The following is a 15,811-nucleotide window of genomic DNA, read 5'->3' on the forward strand; positions in this document are numbered from 1 at the left end:
CATATAGTCACTAGTATGCCTCTACTTGACTAGCTCGTTAATCAAAGATGGTTATGTTTCCTGACCATAGACATGTGTTGTCATTTAATTAATGGGATCACATCATTAGGAGAATGATGTGATTGACATGACCCATTCCGTTAGCCTAGCACTTGATCGTTTAATATATTGCTATTGCTTTCTTCATGACTTATACATGTTCCTGTAACTATGAGAATTATGCAACTCCCGTTTACCGGAGGAACACTTTGGGTACTACCAAACGTCAGAATGTAACTGGGTGATTATAAAGGAGTACTACAGGTGTCTCTGAAGGTACATGTTGAGTTGGCGTATTTCGATATTAGGTTTTGTCACTCCGATTGTCGGAGAGGTATCTCTGGGCCCTCTCGGTAATGCACATCATTATGAGCCTTGCAAGCAATGTGACCAAATGAGTTGGTTACGGGATGATGCATTACGGAACGAGTAAAGAGACTTGCCGGTAATGAGATTGAACTAGGTATTGGATACCGACGATCAAACCTCGGGCAAGTAACATACCGATGACAAAGGGAACAATGTATGTTGTTATGCGGTTTGACCGATAAAGATCTTCGTAGAATATGTAGGAACCAATATTGGCATCCAGGTTCCGCTATTGGTTATTGACCGAGAATAGTTCTAGGTCATGTCTACATAGTTCTCAAACCCGTAGGGTCCGCACGCTTAACGTTACAATGACAGTTTTATTATGAGTTTATAAGTTTTGATGTATCGAAGTTTGTTCGGAGTTCCGGATGTGATCACGGACATGACGAGGAGTCTCGAAATGATCGAGACATAAAGATTGATATATTGGAAGCCTATGTTTGGACATCGGAAAGGTTCCGGGTGAAATCGGGATTTTACCGGAACACCGGGGGGGTTACCGGAACCCTCCCGGGGGTTAATGGGCCTTAGTGGGCCATGAGGGAGAAGAGGAGGGCCGGCCAGGGAAGGCCGCGCGCCCCCTTCCCCCCTTGTTCCAATAGGACAAGGAAGGGGGGGGGGGCGCCCCCCTTTCCTCTTTCCCCTCCCCCCTTTCCTTCTCCACCAAGGCAAGAGGGGGGAGTCCTACTCCCGGTGGGAGTAGGACTCCTCCAGGCGCACCCCAAGGGGGCCGGCCGCACCTCCCCCTCCCTCCTTTATATACGGGGGCAGGGGGGCACCCCATAACACACAAGTTGATCTACGTATCGTTCCTTAGCCGTGTGCGGTGCCCCCTCCACCATATTCCACCTCGGTCATATCGTCGCGGAGTTTAGGCGAAGCCCTGCGCCAGTAGAACATCATCATCATCACCATGCCGTCGTGCTGACGGAACTCATTCCCGAAGCTTTGCTGGATCGGAGCCCGGGGATCGTCATCGAGCTGAACGTGTGCTGAACTCGGAGGTGCCGTACGTTCGGTGCTTGGATCGGTCGGATCGTGAAGACGTACGACTACATCAACCGCATTGTGCTAACGCTTCCGCTTACGGTCTACGAGGGTACGTGGACAACACTCTCCCCTCTCATTGCTATGCCATCACCATGATCTTGCGTGTGCGTAGGAATTTTTTTGAAATTACTACGTTCCCCAACAGTTGCGCCTCCAGGTGCAGAGGTTTGTAGGATAGTAGCAAATTTCCATCAAGTGGATGATCTAAGGTTTATCAATCCATGGGAGGCGTAGGATGAAGATGGTCTCTCTCAAACAACCCTGCAACCAATTAACAAAGAGTCTCTTGTGTCCCCAACACATCCAATACAATGGTAAATTGTATAGGTGCACTAGTTCGGCGATGAGATGGTGATACAAGTGCAATATGGATGGTAGATGTAGGTTTTTGTAATCCGAAAATATAAAAACAGCAAGGTAGCAAGTGGTAAAAGTGAGCGGAAACGGTATTGCAATGCTTAGAAACAAGGCCTAGGGTTCATACTTTCACTAGTGCAAGTTCTCTCAACAATGATAACATAATTAGATCATAGAATAATCCCTCAATGTGTAACAAAGAGTCACTCCAAAGTCACTAATAGTGGAGAACAAACAAAGAGATTATTTTTGGGTACGAAACCACCTCAAAGTTATTCTCTCCGATCAATCCATTTGGCTATTCCTATAAGTGTCACAAACATCCCTAGAGTTCGTAGTCCTTAAGACACACATCAACCAAAACCCTAATGTCACCTAAATACTCCAATGTCACCACAAGTATCCATGGGTATGATTATACGATACACATAACACAATCTCAGATTCATCTATTCAAACCAACACAAAGAACTTCAAAGAGTGCCCCAAAGGTTCTACGGGAGAGTCAAGACGAAAACATGTGCCAACCCCTATGCATAGATTCCCAAGGTCACAGAACCCGCAAGTTGATCACCAAAACATACATCAAGTGGATCAATAGAATACCCCATTGTCACCACGTGGATCCCAGGCAAGACATACACCAAGTGTTCTCAAATCTTTATAGACTCAATCCGATAAGATAACTTCAAAGGGAAAACTCAATCCATTACAAGAAGTTAGCGGGGGAGAAACATCATAAGATCCAACTATAGTAGCAAAGCTCGCGGTACATCAAGATCGTGCCAAATCAAGAACATGAGAGAGAGAGAGAGATCAAACACATAGCTACTGGTACATACCCTCAGCCCCGAGGATGAAATACTCCCTCCTCGTCATGGAGAGCGCAGGGATGATGAAGATGGCCACTAGTGATGATCCCCCTCCGGCAGGGTGCCGGAACAGGGTCCCGATTGGTTTTTGGTGGCTACAGAGGCTTGCGGTTGCAGAACTCCCGATATAGGTTTCTTTTTGGGGGTTTCTGTATTTATAGGAATTTTTGGCATCGGTCTCATGTCAGGGGGTCTCCGAGTCATCGACAAGGTAGGGGGGTGTGCCCAGGGGGTAGGGCGTGCCCTCCACCCTCGTGGATGGCTCGGGACTCTTCTGGCCCAACTCTTTTACTTCGGGGGCTTCTTTTGGTCCTTAAAAAATCCACAAAAATTGGCATGTCAATTGGACTCCGTTTGCTATCCCTTTACTGTAGAACTCAAAAACAAGGAAAAACAGAAACTGGCACTGGGCTCTAGGTTAATAGGTTAGTCCCAAAAATCATATAAAATAGCATATAAATGCATATAAAACACCTAAGATGGATAATATAATAGCCTGGAACAATAAAAAATTATAGATACATTGGAGACGTATCAACCCCGCTGCCATGGGAGGGTAGGACAAAAGATGTCATGCAAGTTCTTTCCATAAGCACGTATGACTATTTACGGAAAACATGCCTACATTATATTTATGAACTGGAGCTAGTGCCGCATCACCCTAGGTTATGACTGTTATATGATGAATATCACCCAACGAATTCACCGATCCAATGCCTACAAATTTCTCTTATATTGTTTCTGCTAAGTTACTACTGCTACTGTCACCATTGCACTTGCTACAAAATCATTGCTATTACTATTACTATTACTATTGCTCTACTACTACTATCAAGACTATCATACTACTTTGCTACTGATCACTTTGCTGCAGATAATTAATCTTCAGGTGTGGTTGAATTAACAACTCAGCTGCTAATAGTTGCAAATATTCTCTGGCTCCCCTTGTGTCGAATCTATAAATTTGGGTTGAATACTCTACCCTCGAAAACTGTTGCGATCCCCTATTCTTGTGGGTTATTTGGGAGGTTTGCCCTAGAGGCCTCGCAAGTCTGTGCACTAGTCAGGGGAAACAAATACCCCTGTTTGTGTACATCGACAAATATTTAGTGTAAGTCTCCCTCGGTAGTACTTGACTAGCTTATGTAAAAAATGGGGTATTTGCTACCTAGTAGGTCAGTAGAGTACTAAATATGAGTAGTATATTTCCACACTCTAGGCTTGGCCGTTAGCAAGTCCACGTAAATTGAGAGTACTTGGGTTCAAAACATGGTCTAGTTAATGTCTTCATTAAAGCATCTCTATCTGATTCCCTCATGGATGGCTTGGGACTCTTCTGGACCAACTCTTTTACTTCGAGGCTTCTTTTGGTCCACAAAAAATCCACAAAAATTGGCACATCAATTGGACTCCGTTTGGTATTCTTTTTCTATAAAACTCAAAAACAAGGAAAAATAGAAACTGGCACTGGGCTCTAGGTTAATAGGTTAGTCCCAAAAATCATATAAAATGGCATATAAATGCATATAAAACATCTAAGATGGATATTATAATAGCATGGAACAATAAAAAATTATAGATACGTTGGAGACGTATCAAGCATCCCCAAGCTTAATTCCTGCTCGTCTTCGAGTAGGTAAATGATAAAAACAGAATTTTTGATGTGGAATGCTACCTAACATATTTATCAATGTAATCTTCTCTACTGTGGCAAAAATATTGAGATCCATAAGATTCAAAAAAATGTTTAATATTGACATGAAAATAATAATACTTCAAGCATACTAACAAAGCAATCATGTCTTCTCAAAATAACATGGCCAGAGAAAGCTATCCCTACAAAATCACATAGTCTGGCTATGCTCTATCTTCATCACACAAAATATTTAAATCATGCACAAACCCGATGACAAGCCAAACAATTGTTTCATACTTTTGATGTTCTCAAACTTTTTCAATCTTCACGCAATACATGAGCGTGAGCCATGGATATAGCACTAAGGCGGAATAGAATATGGTGGTTGTGGAGAAGACAAAAAGGGAGAAGAAGTCTCACATCAACTAGGCATATCAACGGGCTATGGAGATGCCCATCAATAGAATCAATATGAGTGAGTAGGGATTGCCATGCAACGGATGCACTAGAGCTCTAAGTGTATGAAAGCTCAAAAAGAAATTAAGTGGGTGTGCATCCAACTTGCTTGCTCACAAAGACCTAGGGCATTTTGAGGAAGCCCATCATTGGAATATACAAGCCAAGTTTTATAATGAAAAATTCCCACCAGTATATGAAAGTTACAACATAGGAGACTCTTTATTATGAAGATCATGTCGCTACTTTGAAGCACAAGTGTGTTAAAAGGATATTAGCATTGCCCCTTCTCTCTTTTTTTCTCATTTTTTTATTTTTCTTTTTCTTTTTTGGGACTTCTCTTTTTGTGGCCTCTTTTTTTCCGTCCGGAGTCTCATCCCGACTTGTGGGGGAATCATAGTCTCTATCATCCTTTCCTCACTAGGACAATGCTCTAATAGTGAAGATCATCACACTTTTATTTACTTACAACTCAAGAATTAGAACAAAATATGACTCTATGTGAATGCCTCCAGCAGTGTACCAGGATGTGCAATGAATCAAGAGTGACATGTATGAAAGAATTATGAATGGTGGCTTTGCCACAAATACGATGTCAACTACATGATCATGCAAAGCAATATGACAATGATGGAGCGTGTCATAATAAACAAAATGATGGAAAGTTGCATGGCAATATTATCTCGGAATGGCTATGGAAATGCCATAATAGGTAGGTATGATGGCTGTTTTGAGGAAGGTATATGGTGGGTGTATGGTACTGGCGAGAGTTGCACGACACAAGAGAGGCTAGCAATGGTGGAAGGGTGAGACTGCGTATAATCCATGGACTCAACATTAGTCGTAAAGAACTCACATACTTATTGCAAAAATCTATTAGTTATCAAAACGAAGTACTACGCGCATGCTCCCAGGGGGATAGATGACCATCGCTCATCCCCGACCGCCACTCACAAGGAAGACAATCAATAAATAAATCATGCTCCAACTTCATCACATAACGGTTCAGCATATGTGCATGCTACGGGAATCACAAACTTTAACACAAGTATCTCTAAAATTCACAACTACTCTACTAGAATGACTCTAATATCACCATCTTCATATCTCAAAACAATCATAAAGAATCAAACTTCTCATAGTATTCAATGCACTTCTTATGAAAGTTTTTATTATACCCCTCTTGGATGCCCGTCATATTAGGACTAAATTTATAACCAAAGAAAATTACCATGCTGTTTAAGACTCTCAAAATAATATAAGTGAAGCATGAGAGTTCATCTATTTCTTCAAAATAAAACCACCGCCATGCTTTAAAAAGATATAAGTGAAGCACTAGAGCAAACGACAAACTACACCGAAAGATATAAGTGAAGATCAATGAGTAGTCGAATAATTATGTAACTATGTGAAGACTCTCTAACATTTAAGAATTTCAAATCTTGGGATTTTATTCAAACAGCAAGCAAAACAAAATAAAATGACATGACGCTCCAAGCAAAACACATATCATGTGATAAATAAAAATATAGCTCCAAGTAAAGTTACCGATGAACGAAGACGAAAGAGGGGATGCCTTCCGGGGCATCCCCAAGCTTAGGCTCTTGGTTGTCCTTGAATATTGCCTTGGGGTGCCTTGGGCATCCCCAAGCTTAGGCTCTTGCCACTCCTTATTCCATAGTCCATCGATTCTTTACCCAAAACCTGAAAACTTCACAACACAAAACTCAACAAAAAATCTCATAAGCTCCGTTAGTATAAGAAAATAAATCACCACTTTTGGTACTGTTGTGAACTCATTATTTATTCATATTGGTGTTATATCTACTGTATTCCAACTTATCTATGGTTCATACCTCCTATACTACTCATAGATTCATCAAAATAAGCAAACAACACAAAGAAAACAGGATCTGTCAAAAACAGAACAGTCTGTAGTAATCTGTAACTCTAATCTGTAACTCTCAAATACTTCTGTAACTCCAAAAATTCTGAAATAAATTGGTGGACGTGAGGAATTTGTCTATTACTCTTCTGCAGAACGAATCAACTCAAAAGCACTCTTTTGTAAAAACGAAAGCTAATCTCATGAGCGCAAAGTTTCTGTTTTTGACAGCAAGATCACATTAACTTTCACCCAAGTCTTCCCAAAGGTTCTACTTGACAATTTATTGAAACAAAAGCTATAAAACATGATTACTACATTAGCTTAATCATATGAACACACAAGGACAGTAGGGGTAAATATTGGGTTGTCTCCCAACAAGCGCTTTTCTTTAATGCCTTTCTAGCTAGGCATGATGATGATAATGATGCTCACATAAAATATAAGAATTGAAACATAATGGGAGCATCGTGAAGAATATGACTAGCACATTTAATTATAACCCACTTTCTATGCATAGGGATTTTGTGAGCAAACAACTTATGGGAACAAGAATCAACTAGCATAGGAAAGCAAAACAAGCATAGCTTCAAGATTTTCAGCACATAGAGAGGAAACTTGATATTATTGCAATTCCTACAAGCATATATTCCTGCCTCATAATAATTTTCAGTAGCATCATGAATGAATTCAACAATATAACCATCACATAAAGCATTATTTTCATGATCCCCAAGCATATAAATTCTATTACTCTCCACATAAACAAAATTCTTCTCATTCGGAATAGTGGGAGTATCATAAGAAACTCGAATACTATAAATTGTTTCCACATTAAAAGAGTAGTGTTCAGAAAAAGGGTAATCATAATCATGACAAGTTTTATAAATAATCATCACTACTTTTTATAGCATAAGTATAATCATAATAATCATCATAAGTAGCAACTTTGTTCTCATCATAATCAATTGAAACCTCTTCCAAGATAGTGGATTCATTCCTAAATAAAGTCATGACCTCTACAAATCCATTTTCATAATTATCACAATAAGATTCAACACCCTCCAAAATAGAGGGATCATTACTTCCTAAAGTTGACACTCTTCCAAACCCACTTTCATCAATATAATAATCATAAACAGGAGGCATGCTTTCATCATAATAAATTTGCTCATCAAAACTTGGGGGACTAAAAAATCATCTTCATTAAACATAGCATCCCCAAGCTTGTGGCTTTGCATATCATTAGCATGATGGATATTCAAAGAATTCATACTAACGACATTGCAATCATGCTCATCATTCAAAAATTTAGTGCCAAACATTTTAATGCATTCTTCTTCTACAACTTGAGCACAATTTTCCTTTCCATCATTTTCTCGAAAGATATTAAAAAGATGAAGCATATGAGTCAACCTCAATTCCATTTTTTTTAGTTTTCTTTTATAAACTAAACTAGTGATAAAACAATAAACTAAAAGATTCGATTGCAAGATCTAAAGATATACCTTCAAGCACTAACCTCCCCGGTAACGGCGCCAGAAAAGAGCTTGATGTCTACTACACAACCTTCTTCTTGTAGATGTTGTTGGGCCTCCAAGTGCAGAGGTTTGTAGGACAGTAGAAAATTTCCCTCAAGTGGATGACCCAATGTTTATCAATCCGTGGGAGGCGTAGGATGAAGATGGTCTCTCTCAAAGAACCCTGCAACCAAATAACAAAGAGTCTTGTGTCCCCAACACACCCAATACAATGGTAAATTGTATAGGTGCACTAGTTCATCGATGAGATGGTGATACAAGTGCAATATGGATGGTAGATATAGGTTTCTATAATATGAAAATATAAAAACAGCAAGGTAGCAAGTGGTAAAAGTGAGCGGAAACGGTATTGCAATGCTTCGAAACAAGGCCTAGGGTTCATACTTGCACTAGTGCAAGTTCTCTCAACAATGATAACATAATTAGATCATATAACAATCCCTCGACGTGCAATAAAGAGTCACTCCAAAGTCACTAATAGTGGAGAACAAACGAAGAGATTATTGTAGGGTATGATACCACCTCAAAGTTATTCTTTCTGATCAACCCATTGTGCTATTCCTATAAGTGTCACAAACAGCCCTAGAGTTCGTAGTAAATAACACCTTAAGACACACATCAACCAAAACCCTAATGTCACCTAAATACTCCAATGTCACCACAATTATCCGTGGGTATGATTATATGATACACATCACACAATCTCAGATTCATCTATTCAAACCAACACAAAGAACTTCAAAGAGTGCCCCAAAGTTTCTACCGGAGAGTCAAGATGAAAACGTGTGCCAACCCCTATGCATAGATTCCCAAGGTCACAGAACCCGCAAGTTGATCACCAAAACATACATCAAGTGGATTAATAGAATACCCCATTGTCACCACGGGTATCCTAGGCAAGACATACATCAAGCATTCTCAAATCCTTAAAGACTCAATCTGATAAGATAACTTCAAAGGGAAAACTTAATCCATTACAAGAAACATCATAAGATCCAACTATAGTAGCAGAGCTCATGGTCCATCAAGATCGTGCCAAATAAAGAACACGAGAGAGAGAGAGATCAAACACATAGCTACTGGTACATACCCTCAGCCCCAAGGATGAACTACTCCCTCCTCGTCATGGAGAGCGCCGGGATGATGAAGATGGCCACTGGTTATGATTCCCCCTCCGGCAGGGTGCCGGAACAGGGCCCCGATTGGTTTTTGGTAGCTACAGAGGCTTGCGGTGGTGGAACTCCCGATCTAGGTTTCTTTTTGGGGGTTTATGTATTTATAGGAATTTTTGGCTTCGGTCTCATGTCAGGGGGTCTCTCAGTCATTGCTACGTCTTGAGCTTGCGTTGGTTTTCCTTGAAGAGGAAAGGGTGATGCAGCAAAGTAACGTAAGTATTTCCCTCAGTTTTTGAGAACCAAGGTATCAATTCAGTAGGAGGCTCCTCAAAAGTCCCATGCACCTACACAAACAAACAAAGAACTCGCAACCAACGCAATAAAGGGGTTTTCAATCCCTTCACGGCCACTTGCGAAAGTGAGATCCGATAGAGATAGTATGATAAGATAAATATATTTTTGGTATTTTATAATATAGATGCAAAAAGTAAAGATGCAAATAAAAGTAGATTGAAAGCTTATATGATAAAAGATAGACCAGGGGGCCATAGGTTTCACTAGAGGCTTCTCTCAAGATAGCATAAGTATTACGGTGGGTGAACAAATTACTGTCGAGCAATTGATAGAAAATCGAATAATTATGAGATTATCTAGGCATGATCATGTATATAGGTATCACGTCCGCGGCAAGTAGACCGACTCCTGCCTGCATCTACTACTATTACTCCACACATCGATCGCTATCCAGCATGCATCTAGAGTATTAAGTACATAAGAACAGAGTAACACATTAAGAAAGATGACATGATGTAGAGGGATAAACTCAAGAAATATGATATAAACCCCATCTTTTATCCTCGATGGCAACAGTACAATACGTGACTTGCAACCCTTTTTGTCACTGGGTAAGGACACCGCAAGATTGAACCCAAAGCTAAGCACTTATCCCATGGCAAGAAAGATCAATCTAGTAGGCCAAACCAAACTGATAATTCCAAGAGACTTGCAAAGATAACTCAATCATACATAAAAGAATTCAGAGAAGATTCAAATATTTCTCATAGATAAACTTGATCATAAACCCACAATTCATCAGATCTCGACAAACACACTGCAAAAAGAGTTTACATCGAATAGATCTCCACAAGAGAGGGGGAGAACATTGTATTGAGATCCAAAAAGAGAGAAGAAGCCATCTAGCTAATAACTATGGACCTGAAGGTCTGTGGTAAACTACTCGCAACTCATCGGAGGGGCTATGGTGTTGATGTAGAAGCCCTCCATGGTCGATTCCCCCTCCGACGGAGCGCCGGCGAAGGCTCCAAGATGGGATCTCGTGGATACAGAAGGTTACGGTGGTGGAAATTGTTCTTTGTTGGCTCGCTGGATGTTTTCGGGGTACGCAGGTATATATAGGAGGAAGAAGTACGTCGGTGGCCGCTCGTGGGGCCTAGGAGACAGGGGGCGTGCCCTATAGGGGTGGGCGCGCCCTGCTATCTCCTGGCCGCCTCGTTCGCTTCTTGACTTGCACTCCAAGTCCTCTGGATCACGTTCGTTCCAAAAATCACGCTCCCGAAGGTTTCATTCCGTTTGGACTCCGTTTGATATTCCTTTTCTTCGAAATACTGAAATAGAAAAAAAACAACAATACGGGCTGGGCCTCCGGTTAGTAGGTTAGTCCCAAGAATGATATAAATATGTAAAGTAAAGCCCATAAACATCCAAAAGGGGTAATATAATCGCATGGAACAATAAAAAAATTATAGATACGTTGGAGACGTATCAAGCATCCCCAAGCTTAATTCCTGCTCGTCCTCGAGTAGGTAAATGATAAAAACAGAATTTTTGATGTGGAATGCTACCTAGCATAATTCTCAATGTAATTTTCTTTATTGTGGCATGAATGTTCAGATCCAAATGATTCAAAATAAAAGTTCATATTGATAAAATAAATAGTAACACTTCAAGCATACTAATCGAAGCAATTATGTCTTCTCAAAATAACATGGCTAAAGAAAGTTCATCCCTACAAAATCATATAGTTAGGCTATGCTTCATTTTCGTCACACAAAATACTCCCATCAAGAACAACCCCGGTTTCAGCCAAGCAATTGGTTCATACTTTTTAACGCGGTTCAGCCTTTTTCAACTCTCACGCAATACATGAGCATGAGCCATGGATATGGCACTATGGGTGGAATAGAATATGATGATGGAGGTTGTGTGGAGAAGACAAAAAAGGAGAAAGTCTCACATTGACGAGGATAATCAATGGGCTATGGAGATGCCCATCAATTGATGTCAACATGAGGAGTAGGGATTGCCATGCAACGGATGCACTAGAGCTATAAATGAATGCTCAACAAAAGAAAACTAGTGGGTGTGCATCCAACTTCCTTGCTCACGAAGACCTAGGGCATTTGAGGAAGCCCATCGTAGGAATATACAAGCCAAGTTCTATAATGAAAAATCCCCACTAGTATATGAAAGTTACAACATATGAGACTCGCTATATGAAAAACATGGTGCTACTTTGAAGCACAATATATGAGACACACTATATGAAGAACAAGGTGCTACTTTGAAGCACAAGTGTGGAAAAAGAGATAGTTACATTGCCCCTTTTATTTATTTTCTTTTTTTTCTTTTTTTTGGCCTTCCTTTTTTTTGGCCTTTTTTTCCTTTTTGGGCAATGCTCTAATAATGATGATCATCACACTTTTATTGATTACAACATAGGAGTTACAACTTGAAACTAGAACAAGATATGACTCTATATGAATGCCTCCGGCGATGTACCGGGATGGTGCAATGAATCAAGAGTGACATGTATGAGAAATTATGCATGGTGGCTTTGCCACAAATACGATGTCAACTACATGATCATGCAATGGCAACATGACAAAAGTAATGTATGTCATGATGATGATGAACGGAACGGTGGAAAGTTGCATGGCAATATATCTCGGAATGGCTATGGAAATGCCATAATAGGTAGGTATGGTGGCTGTTTTGAGGAAGATATAAGGAGGTTTATGTGTGATAGAGCGTATCATATCACGGGGTTTGGATGCACCGGCGAAGTTTGCACCAACTCTCAAGGTGAGAAAGGGCAATGCACGGTACCGAAGAGGCTAGCAATGGTGGAAAGGTAAAAGTGCGTATAATCCATGGACTCAACATTAGTCAAAAGAACTCATATACTTATTGCAAAAGTTTTATTAGCCCTCGTAGCAAAGTACTACTACGCATGCTCCTAGGGGGGAGGTTGGTAGGAGTTAACCATCGCGCGCCCCCTACCTCCACTCAAGGGAAGGCAATCAAAAGAGCACTCCATGCAATAAATTTGTTACACAACTTTTGCCATATGTGCATGCTACGGGACTTGCTAACTTCAACACAAGCATTCTTTAAATTCATAATCACCCAACTAGCATGATTTTAATATCACTACCTCCATATCTCAAAACAATTATCAAGTATCAAATTGATCATAACATCCAATCCACTTCCTATGATAGTTTTTATTATACCCAACTTGGATGCCTACCATTCTAGGACCAATTTTATAACCATAGCAAATACCATGTTGTTCTAAAAGACTCTCAAAATAATATAAGTGAAGCACGAGATACTAGCAATTTCTACAAAATTAAGCCACCGCCGTGCTCTAAAAGATATAAGTGAAGCACTAGAGCAAAAACTATCAAGCTCAAAAGATATGAGTGAAGCACATAGCATATTCTAACAAATTCAATCAAGTAGGCTTCTCCCAATAGGTGTGTACAGCAAGGATGACTGTGGTAAACTAAAAAGCAAATACTAATATAATACACGACGCTCCAAGCAAAACACTTATCATGTGGTGAATAAAAATATAGTTCCAAGTAAAGTTACCAATGAACGAAGACGAAAGAGGATGCCTTCCCGGGGCATCCCCAAGCTTAGGCTTTTGGCTATCCTTGAATATCTTGGGGTGCCATGGGCATCCCCAAGCTTAGACTCTTGCCACTCCTTATTTCATAGTCCCTCAAAGCTTTACCCAAAACTTGAAAACTTCACAACACAAAACTCAACAGGAAATCTTATAAGCTCCGTTAGTGAAAGAAAACAAAACCACCACATAAGGGACCGTAATGAACTCATTATTTATTTATACGGTGTTAAACCTACTGTATTCCAAGTTCTCTATGGTTCATACTGAGGGAGTCCTGGATTAGGGGTATCCGGAGAGCCAGACTATATACATCGTCCGGACTATTGAAGCGTGAAGATACAAGACTCAAGACTTCGGCCCGTGTCCGGATGGGACTCTCCTTTGCGTGGAAGACAAGCTTGGCGATCCAGATATTATATTTCTTTCCTTGTAACCGACTCCATGTAAACCCTAGCCCTCTCCGGTGTCTATATAAACCGGAGAGGATGGTCCTTAGAAGGCCGATCACAATTACAATCATACCATCATAGGCTAGCTCTTAGGGTTTAGCCTCTATGATCTCGTGGTAGATCTACTCTTGCACTACTCATATATTCAATATTAATCAAGCAGGAAGTAGGCTTTTACCTCCATCGAGAGGGCCCAAACCTGGGTAAACATTGTGTCCCTTGCTTCCTGTTACCATCAGCCTAAGACGCACAGATCGGGACCCCCTACCCGAGATCCGCCGGTTTTGACACCGACATTGGTGCTTTCATTGAGAGTTCATCTGTGTTGTCGCTTCGAGGCTTGATGGCGTCTTCAATCGTCAACAACACGGTCCAGGGTGAGACTTTTCTCCCCGGACAGATCTTTGTGTTCAGCGGCTTTGCACTGCGGGCCAATTCGCTTGGCTATCTGGAGCAGATCAACAGCTACGCCCCTAGCCACCAGATTAGGTTCAGAAACTTGAACTACACGGCGGATATTCGCGGATACTTGATCTTCGACCGATTCGGCCCTATGCCAGGAGCGCCGGACACTCACGATGAGCACGGCCTAGACCTGCTGTCGGACAATGCTCGGAACATCATCCCTGCAATAGCCCCTGATCTAAATCCGGAATAGGTTGCGTTGCCCAAGGACGGAGGGGTAGACCCCGCCCCGCAGGCCGCATACTCATCAGTGGTGGAGCCGAACACATGCCTCACCTCTGTGGAGGCCTGTAACCCCGGGCCCCCAGACTCGTATCCGGTCGTTGGTCCCGGTCCGCACACTCTTGAGCCAGCCGAGCCAGGTTGGGCTCCGGCAATGGAGTTTACCGTTGCGGACATCTTTCAAGACTCGCCCTTTGGCGACATGCTGAACTCATTAAAGTCTCTCTCTTTGTCAGGAGGCTCTGGGCCGAACTATGTCCGGCTTGAGTGGGAAGCAGGCAACGAAGGAATTCGCTGCCCACCCACCACCCACTTCATTGCCACGATCGATGATTTAACCAACGTGTTTGACTTTGACTTCGAAGACATCGACGGTATGGACGACGATGCCGGAGACGTACAGGAGCCACCGCTCACAGGGCGGTGGACAGCCACCTCTTCATACGATATATACATGGTGGACACTCCAAAAGTAACCAATGGCGATGAGGCAATGGAGGATAACCCCTCCAAGAAGAAAGCAAAGCATGGGCGTAGCCCGTGCCGCTCCAAGCCCCGCCAAGGCAATACCGGCACCGGAGACGAAAACAATCCGGACGGTGCCGACGATGAATACAACCCCGAACAGCCCGCCTTTGAGCAGGTCAAACAGGAAGATGGGCATGCCAGCCCAGATGAACAGGCGACAGACGGGTATCCAGAGGAGGACAACTACATGCCCCCCTCCGAAGACGAGATTAGCCTTGGCGACGACGAGTTCGTCGTGCCCGAGGACCCCACGGAGCAAGAGCGCTTCAAGCGCCGGCTTACTGCCACTTCGAGAAGCCTGAAGAAAAAGCAGCAGCAGCTTCAAGCTGATCAAGATATGCTAACAGATAGATGGACAGAAGTCCTGGCAGCCGAGGAATATGGACTCGAGCGCCACACGGCTGACCGGCCGCCTCGAGGTCGGGATAAAATGACGTATCAGCCCGAATACCAGCCTGCACCCCCGCGCCAGTTTACTACGGCCCGGGGTAATACTCAGGACCTGCGCGATAAACTGAATAACGCTGCAGGACAACCAAGATCGATCTACGGATCACGGGGGCGCATCGCAGCACATGACGATGACTGTCATACCGGATACACTAACAGCAAATCCGGCCGGGCCGAATATAACCAGTCAGACGCAGCTGGACTGCGTCGCGACATAGCCCGGCACAGAGGCGCCGCACACCCCCTCTGCTTCACCGATGAAGTGATGGATCATGAATTCCCAGAAGGGTTCAAACCCGTAAACATTGAATCATACGATGGCACAACAGACCCCGCGGTATGGATCAAAGATTTCCTTCTCCACATTCACATGGCCCGCGGAGATGATCTACATGCCATCAAGTATCTTCCCCTTAAGCTCAAAGGACCCGCCCGAC

This window comes from Triticum dicoccoides, chromosome 4B (assembly GCF_002162155.2).
Source record: "Triticum dicoccoides isolate Atlit2015 ecotype Zavitan chromosome 4B, WEW_v2.0, whole genome shotgun sequence".
Taxonomy (NCBI): Eukaryota; Viridiplantae; Streptophyta; class Magnoliopsida; order Poales; family Poaceae; genus Triticum; species Triticum dicoccoides.